We start from the raw sequence: 9,578 nt of genomic DNA, 5'->3' as shown, positions 1-9,578 counted from the left end.
ATTGTTATTTTGAGCGGGCCGAGACTATTTGGCAGTCGTGTCCCTGTAAGTAGGCTACATGCAGACAGACAGATCTAGATCTAGTGTCTCTCTTTCTTGCACAGTGTCACCTAAGCTTACTGTGTGTGTGGGTGTGTATGTGTGACCATAGATGTGTATTGACAGGATCGCCAACTCGTTGCGCGCGCTCAGCAAGTAGCGGAAAGCGGAAAAGACGATTTTGACAGTAACTTTACTTCCGGTGCAGTCTTTCAACACATGGAGAAGAAGGAGAATTTTGAAGGGGAGGTGGAGTTTGTGGCTGAGGTATGTGAAAAGCAAACAAACCAATACAAAAAGATCATTGCTGATGATTGAAATGAGTCATGTGAATCAACAATAAAGATTCATTGTGGACGGCACGTCATTATTTTTGTTTTTAACACTTGAAACGCGAGAGCATCTGACACACTGGTAAATCCGAAGCTGTGCACGCAAGCTGATCAGCAGATCGTTTTTCTGCAGATATCTCGCTCACATCGGCCACTATTTTAGCTCAGCGAACCGACAAATTTGCAACAGAACAATTTCTGAATGTTAGAAATTCGGCTGTAGATTTATAGATACCCTTTCTATTCCATGGTTGTTGTTTTTTCAGGGGGAAAGTACCGACATCTCAATCGCTGAAAAGATGACAGCATCACCACAAAAGAAACTGCAAGAATTGCCAAAAGTAAGTAAAAATATTGACAGATCTATGTAAAAGACTATGAAAATTTAGAACTGGAACAACAGATATTCAAGAAATAACCGATAAGTGATATATTATAACTGAACCATTGATTGATTTGAATACTACATCATGCATGGAAGTTAAAAATGGTGCAGGAACTGAAGTCAGATCAACACATCAAAAAGATCAGTGCAATATATTTGTTTTCTCTCCCCTCTAGCATAATTCTGTTTTGATATATATGCTTGATGTCTTCTGTTGTTTTTAAATTCATTGTCACTTCTAAATTGCATGCTTTATTGCAGAACGCTTGTTCTTTCTGCCTTTCAACTGCCTTTCACCGGAGCTCAGAGAGCTTGTCGACCTATTCTCCACCAAATCGTTCAACTTCAAACGTCTATCAACTGCCATTAATTAGCTATCATCCAGCTATTTGTATGGACAGTTAGACTTATTTCTCTAGAAATTTAGTTTTACTAAGGGTTTATTGTTCTGCTTTTTTTTCAGACATTCCGTCCCGCACCAGAATTGCCAGAGGTTGTTGCAACTACAACTTTGAAGAACTGTGTCGTGATGTACAGCAGCTTCCCGAGTCGTGGTGCCTCGCGAAGAACGAGGTGAACCAGGTGGTTAAGGTTGTTGTGCTGGAGCCTGGAGGCCAGCTTGGTTAAGGTTTGACTTTGACTTTGAGTCAGCATTTTCAGTGATTTTTCTACGCAGCTGATGGTGTTTGGATTTAAAGTGTAAAGGAAAAAGTCCCCCCCCGAAGCAGCGTGCTGCAGTTTAGACTGGCTTGGCGACAGTGTTGCAGTGAGTGACAAGTAACATTTTCAGTAAATCGCTTTGTGTTACAATTATTCAACACCAATTCTGAGCCAAGAGAATGATTTTTTTTTTTCATTTGGAATGTTGTGTTTTATAGGTTGGTGTGGAAATTTGGATTTGACTGTAAAGCTCTTTAGCAGAGAATGTAAATAAACTTGACCAAGAAATTATTGCGACAAATTCAAACTCCCAAATTAAAGCATTGATTAATTCCCGTTAATTAATTAATTAAATTAAATGTCACAAGAATTTATGCTTTAATTTGGGTGCAACATGTTGAAACTTTGTTTGAGAATGTATCTACTTCATTGATTAAATATATGCATGTGTATAAATAGGAATCTTTCTTGTGTCAAATTGTGTGAATTGAGACTGAGTGAGATAGTGAATGTTGGTACATTACAGGGCCGGACTAAGCAAAGAGGAGGGGGGGGGGGGCGGGGGGGTTGCCAATGGTGGTCCAGGGGGATGTTCCTCTGCCCCTTGTGGGGGTCAGGGGGCGACGCCCCCTTAAGCTGAAGGGGATAGGAAAATGGTCGCTCCTTGCATGAAACGGCATAAAATAAACAATAATACATTTTTTTTTAAATAAGTGAGGTACATGTTTAGGGGGGGTTAGGGGGGGTTGCGCAACCCCCATCCCCCCCCCCCCTGGTAGCCCTAGTCCGGCCCTGCATTAATTGTCACTGTATGGTGTGTGTGTGTGTGTCACTGTGACCAAAGATACATATGCTCTATTTGAGTTCATACAACTTCCAATTCCATTCAAACGTTAACAAAGTGTTGCTTTCTTTCTTTCTTTCTTTGGTGTTTAACGTCGTTTTCAACCATTCAAGGTTATAACAAAGTGTTGCTGGTATGCGACTGAACATGTTCTATTAGGAAAGCAAAGCAAATTCCAGTGTACATAGTGGTCAACATAAAAACAATCAGACGCATCGATGCAAGACATTTATCAAGTGGCTGACAATTGATTTTGAAATGAAAACAGATATGTTTGCAAAATATCTCGCTGTCAAAATTATATCTTGAACAAGTACACAAAGGAATTAGGTTTGAACCATAGCAAAATGAATATGTTTCAAATTTTCATGTTGCAGACTTAAATTTACATGGACTCATGAAAATACAGAACAGGCACTGAACAAGCCATGTGATACAATACTGAACCAAATACTGAAATAGGAAGAGAAGTACATTTTAACGACAGCAGATTTTAACACCAAAAATCGACACCTAAGACAACAATCAAGAAGTTCAAATTCAATGTACATGCACTTGATCAGATAGGATAGTTTGTACTGCATGAAGAAAGATCATACACAACACACTACAGAGATCCTTCCTGATTGTTCTCAACATTGTATGTTTTCAGCTTTTTCCTCAAACTCCTTTCTTTCCATGTGCATTTCATTTTGTCCAACATTGTATGTTTTCAGCTTTTTCCTCAGTCTTTTCTTTCCATGTACATTTCATTTTGTCCATCATTGTCTTCAGTTTGTGGTGGAGTCTTATTTAAAAAAAACCAGAACATTTTGCAAAGTGTCTTCTTGAACAGCTTGTGAAAGATCAAATGAATACAAAGTGTCATAAAAACACACCGGAACAGCATCACTGTTCCTGCATGGTTCAATAAAGTCATCTGCTTTTGCCTGTGTGTTGATGCACAGGTTTCACAGAAAATATGTTCCATGGACATCAAATCACCAAAGGGAAGTAATCGCTCTTTATGCATACGACATGTGTAATAGATTAAGCGAGAGTTGTACGGAACCTTTTCTCCTGGCACGAGAGGATGAAAGTCGCTTGTATATTTCAATGCTTGTTATTCTCTCAGGTGCCAGGAGAAAAGGTTTTGTACAACTCTCGCTTACTCTATTACACAGTCATGTCGTATGAATAAAGAGCAATTACTTCCCTTTGGTTATTTGATATCATCAACGCTTTGCCTCATTCTGTTTAAGATTTCTGCTTTGTGTTGCATGGACAGACACATCTGCAATACATTGGGCTTGACAAAGGTCAGTTTGCCCTTGTTCAGCATGCTTGTCATGTCAGGGGTGGTTTCACTCTCTTCACTGTAGAATTCAGGTGCGCAAGTCAGGGCTTCCAAACACTGCAATTTCTCATCTCTGTATGCACTCTTTTGGAGACACCAAACTCTCTGTTTTAGCTTTTTGGCAACACATACTCCAACATACTTTGCATTGTACTCTTCATCCTCTTTGATTTCTAATGCACTTACTGGTTCCCTAGTTTTTTTTATATAGGCCTTTAAGACACCAACAGTATAAACATGTTCAAGGCAATCCAGGCTGAAACTGCAGGGGATACTGTCAACTCAGTAATGCCTGAATGCTGGGTTGAAAAAGCAGAGTAGTACCTGGCCCACGCCTTCTCCTTGGCAGCATTCCCAACCTTGCCTCAGGGAACTAGGCAGTCATGAAGAAGCAGAAGTTTCTCTTCCAGATCTGCACCTAAAACACAGAAAATAAAATATTATAATTAAAACAACACACAAATATAGCAGAAATCAACCCAAGAGTGAAACTGAAGATGTAGATGCATGCACACAATCAAAACCAACAACACACGACAACAACCCAAAACTACACTTTACATGAATGGATGTGAACATATTAAATTTTGTATTCCATTTGTCGTTATAGAACGTGTTGACAAACCACTTTCATGAATCCTTATCATGTCTTACAACTATGACATGTGCTATTAATGATCCTAAAAAACACATGAAATATTGTAGTGGCAGGCATGTACCTAAAATATTTGTAAACAGTAGCCTCTCTGTGCAACGAAGCAGTATTTTTGCTCGAAAACTATGAATGAAAGTGATCTTTCAGGTACTGGGACTTTGCAAGCTGATTTTTTTTATACCGCCTTACTCAAAAACTTACTTTTCAATTACTGAATTGGTCGACAAGCCCTCTGAGCTCCGGTGAAAGGCAGTTGTCATTCTTGATAGATGCACAAGCGTTCTGCAATAGTAAAGCATGCAATTTAGAAGTGACAATGAATTTAAAAACAACAGAAGACATCAAGCATATATCAAAACAGAATTATGCTGGAGGGGAAAGAAAACAAATATATTGCACTAATCTTTTTGATGTGTTGATCTAACTTCAGTTCCTGCACCATTTTTAACTTCCATGCATGATGCACATTCAAATCAATCAATGGTTCAGTTATAATATATCACTTATTTGTTACTGTTTGTCTATTTCTTACGTGAGCCTTGAAGGCTTCGCCTATTGTTGTTATTATTAGCAACAATGACTTATAGTACAGTACTAAGATGCGATCCACAGTGATTGTCACAAAAAGATAATTAAAAAAAAATCATTATCTCTACGCAGATGATGTGATACAAGAGCATACACCACTGAATTACCGACATCTTGCAGGATAAAAACAATGGTAATCTTTGGTGCTGGAAGAGTGGTTCAAACGTGTTAGTTACAAAGTAAACACAGGTCTTTGTTTCAATCACCGAGTACATTACTTTTACCAACATTGACAAAGGACACTTTTGAATAACCTCCTCCCCCGGAAGCGGCGTATGGCTGCCTAAATGGCGGGGTATATATAAACGGTCATATTTGAAAAAACTTGACCCACTCGTGCAAAAACCACGAGTGTACGTGGGAGTTTCAGCCCATGAAAGAAGAAGAAGAAGAAGAAGAAGAAGAAGAAGAAGAAGAACTTCCTATATTATGGCATTCAACCACCAAAAACCTTAATTTCAAAATAATGTAAATAAAAATGTTTTGAAAAATTAAAATTATGTCAATAAAATAAAGATTCCACAGATCACCCTTCTTTTGTACATGTATGTGTCTCACTGTACCAAAGCGGTTCATATAGTTAATCTGCGAGGAACAGATCTTGGCATCTTTAGAGTCTCCGCGCAGGGGCATGACTGGCAGTTGCCCATGTGTTGATTATGCACGCAATCACTCAACCTGGGCCTATCTGCATTAGGCACGCAGCCCTCGTAAGATAAGGCTGACATAAGGTGGGATCTGATGTAACCAGACAAAAGTATGGAGGAAGGGGGTACGGAGGAAACATACTAGGTGGTGGTGGTAGTGGTGGATGGGGGGGGGGGGGGGGTGGGGGGTGAGGGGGGGGGGGGTGAGGGGGGGGGGGGGTGGACGGGCCTTGGTATTTTTTTTACAAGGAAAAGGCAGTGATGGTGGAAAATAGTCGGTGCTTGGTGGTGATAGTGTGTGTGTGTGTGTGTGTGTGTGTGTGTGTGCGTGCGTGCGTGTGTGTATGTGTGAGTGTGTGTGTGTGTTTGTGTGTGTGTGTGTGTGTGTGGGTGTGTACACTGTGTATGCGTGTGTGTGTGTGTGTGTGTGTGTGTGTGTGTGTGCAGACTGGGTGCGAGAGATATTCAAAGAGGATGACTGCTTGTATCTCATCGCTGTCTGCATGTGTTTATGTAGAGAGACATAAAGTCACGGTAACATATTCGCACTAAAGCGGCTTCGTCAAAAGTTGTAGGACCTACTTATTTGCCTCTCCGCTTGCGTTTGCATGCATGAGTGCGCAGGTCAATCTGTCTTTGTTGTGTGTGTGTGTGTGTGTGAGACTGTGTGTGTGTGTGTGTGTGAGAGAGAGTGTGTGTGTTTGTTAAGACCGCGTTGTTTTGACTTTGGCCTGAAAATGGAGCTGAATTGTTTTGACGCACCCCGTTGTTTTGACGTCACAACAACGGCACTGGGTGCAGTGCCTTTGTAGTGCACTTGCACTACAACGGCACTGGGTCCAGTACCCGCTCCGGCATCGAAGCATTTTCCACTAAAAAATGCACAAAATTTGACCTATTTCGTCGCCTATAGAGGACGGAAAGAGTGTCATTTCAATGGTGTGATAACACTCTTTCCGTGAAAAAAGTCAACTTAACGGGAAAAAAGTCAACTTAACGGTGTCAAAACATGTAAATGTGTGTGTGTAAACCAGTATGTGTGTGTGTGTATGTGTGTGTGTTCGTGTGTGTATGTGTGTGTGTGCGCGTGCGCGTGTGTGTGTACGTGCGTGCGTGCGTGTGTGCGTATGTGTGTGTGTGTGTGCATGTGTGTGACATGTGTGTGTGTTTGCGTGCGCTTGCATGGGTGTGTATGCCGTGCGTGCGTGCGTACGTGTGTGTGTGTTTGTGTTTGTATGTGTGTGTGTGTATGTGCGTGTGGGTGTGGGTGGGTGTGAGTGTGTGTGTGTATGTGTGTGTGATCGTCGGGAGCCAGGATGTGGAGGAATTGAGGGACATGTGGAGGGGTGGCAATGGGGAAGAGAAGAATGGAGGTAGGGGTTCGGGGAGGGGGGTGGGGGGTGGGGGGCATATTGCGGGTGGCGGCGGCGGGGTGAAGCAAAGGGCAAAGAAACGGGCGGGTGATGGTAAAGGGGTGTCGAAGTTTCGGGTGACCTACCCGGTGTCACATGTCTGCACCCCATTTCAAGGCGGCTGCACCCGCTATTCAGGCGCACGTCACCCGAGCAGGCCGGGAAAGAATAAAGTTGCAGCGGAGTTGCATGACATGTCAGAAACAGTGCAAGACGGGGGCTCAGGAACCTTCCACGATCTCTTTCAGTTTTGAAATCCCTGCCCATTAAAAGCAGTAACCTACACCGCCGACGGTGTAACACGAAGGCTGTTTCCTCCCAGATAAAATGTCCCCCGGACAATTACGGCTGATCCTGCGTATAGCGGCATGTCTATGCAAGACATGTGCATTACCATTACGGCTGACGTCTGTGAGAGGAGTTGGGGATAGACGGAGGAGTAGATTCTGGGAATAGACCGTTAACCTAGTTGGCTGTGACTGTGACGGCGTTCATGATAGATGTCTTTCTAATCTGGGATTATCTTTCCTGCTTTTCGTTTAAGACTTAATTTGTGCTTTTTGAACTTTTCTTGCTGTTTGTTGAAGATGTAAATTAATTAGCTTCTTCTAAACTCAAAAGCCAGTATGTCTCAATTTATTTTATTGGGATTTAGTCCACAACAATTGACAGTTGTTCTATATATATGTGTGTTGTAAGCGTCCTCTGTTTAAAAAAAAAGCTATTGTATGAGTACAAAGAGATTAGAGGTACAGGCATTACCAGGTGACTTACTTCTTTTTCCTGTGTTTCCTGGAGCAAGCCTATAAACAGCTTTTTTAAATTTTCAAGTGAAAACAGACACGCACGCATGCACGCACGCACGCACGCACGCACACACACGCACGCACGCACGCACACACACACGCACACACACACGTACACACACACACACACACACACACACACACGCACACACACACACACACACACTATCACAAGTTCATCTCCATGTCCTTCTTGCTGGGGGTTACTTGTAGATAGCAGGTTGAAAGACTTATTCACCGCAAATGCATGCTATTAGTATTACAGTGATGACACCGAGCAGAACTTTCCGATAGTCGAAACTGTGAACGTTCACATCAAAACCAAAGTGCCTAGATTATCTTCTCACACAGGGGCTAATTTTTCTGTTTCAATCATGATACACTTCATGCAAATGCGTTGTGCCACATGCCAAGTGTTGTCAATGATCTGGAAAAGTTGAGCTGGTATCAAGAGTGGAACATTGCAAATGTCAGCAAAGAGAAGGATTAGCTTAAGACAGGAAACAACACTGAAACTCTACCGTGTGAGCTGAACGCGAGACAAATCACGAAGGTGTACGTGTTCTCTGTCTGCGTGACAGACTGAGACGATAGGGGTCTACGTGTCCCATGCAAAGAGTTGCATGTTAATGGAACTTTTAGTTTATTGCATTCCCGAATAACACCTCTCTCTCTCTCTCTTTCCCTCTCTCTCTCTCTCTCTCTCTCTCTCTCTCTCTCTCTCTCTCTCTCTCTCTGATGCAACTCTCTCTCTCTGATGCAACTCTCTCTCTCTCCCTCTCTTTCTCTCTCTCTCTCTCTCTCTCCCTCCCTCTCTCTCTCTCTCTCTCTCTCTCTCTCTCTCTCTCTCTCTCTCTCTCTCTCTCTCTCTCTCTCTCTCTCTCTAGCATCCATGCAGCTGACTGAATATTTGGACTTTGTTTGCCCAGTGTGTTATTAGTTGCACTATACAACCATGCAGCTTGCATGCACTCTGAATCGAATTGAAGATTTACACCTTTGAGCACCCTTTCTGTAATCAGTTTTGAACACAGTGCATGTGACATAGTACACAATTATTACTTACAAAAGTAACACAAATGAACACTAGTTAGTGTTTATCATGTGTGCATTATTTGCTAGTAGAATTATGTACAATGTTTCACTGTGTTCAAAACGTGTTACAGAAAGAGTGTTTAAAAGGCGCACGCTAAACACTTCAGTTAATAGCGTGCGGCTACCCAACTGTAACTAAATGCATGCATTTCCCCTTCGTTCTTCTTTGTTATCTGTAGCCCTAATTGTTGCGGCCTTGAACATATAAAATGTAAGAAATGAAAGTACGAAAAATCACCCGAAACATCCTCCTTCCCGCCGTCGTCGTCGTCGTCCTCCTCCTCCTCCTCATGCGGCAACTGTACCACCCGCACGACCACCACCACCACCACCATGCACACCACCACCACACAGATACAACCACAGCAAAGGTAGTAACACATCAGCAATAAAGGAACAACTACAACAACAAAAACTCAACCACACACACACACGCACGTACGCACGCACGCACGCACGCACACACGCGCACGCACACACACATCACACACACACACACACAAACACACACACACACACACACAAACACACACACACACACATACACACACACACATACACACACACACATACACACAGCAATAAAGGAACAACTACAACAACAAAAACTCAACCACACACACACACGCACGTACGCACGCACGCATGCACGCACGCACGCACCCAAGCACGCACGCACACACGCACGCACGCACGCACACACACATCACACACACACACACACAAACACACACACACACACACACACACATACACACACACACACACACACACACACA

The 9,578-nt window shown here is 42.6% G+C and overlaps 1 long non-coding RNA gene across 1 annotated transcript; it reads right to left on the bottom strand.

The window, feature by feature from the left end:
- Positions 1-2,320: 2,320 nt before the first annotated feature.
- LOC138983315 (uncharacterized) lies at positions 2,321-9,193 on the bottom strand. The gene is made up of 3 exons (XR_011461080.1): positions 9,038-9,193; positions 4,453-4,533; positions 2,321-4,014 (listed from the first exon to the last, which is right to left on the bottom strand). It is a non-coding gene; the product is annotated as an uncharacterized lncRNA (long non-coding RNA).
- Positions 9,194-9,578: the final 385 nt, after the last annotated feature.

This window comes from Littorina saxatilis, linkage group LG1 (genome assembly GCF_037325665.1).
Source record: "Littorina saxatilis isolate snail1 linkage group LG1, US_GU_Lsax_2.0, whole genome shotgun sequence".
Classification (NCBI taxonomy): Eukaryota; Metazoa; Mollusca; class Gastropoda; order Littorinimorpha; family Littorinidae; genus Littorina; species Littorina saxatilis.
Note: the sequence above shows the minus strand (reverse complement) of the source record. Positions and strands in the feature narration are given on the sequence as shown.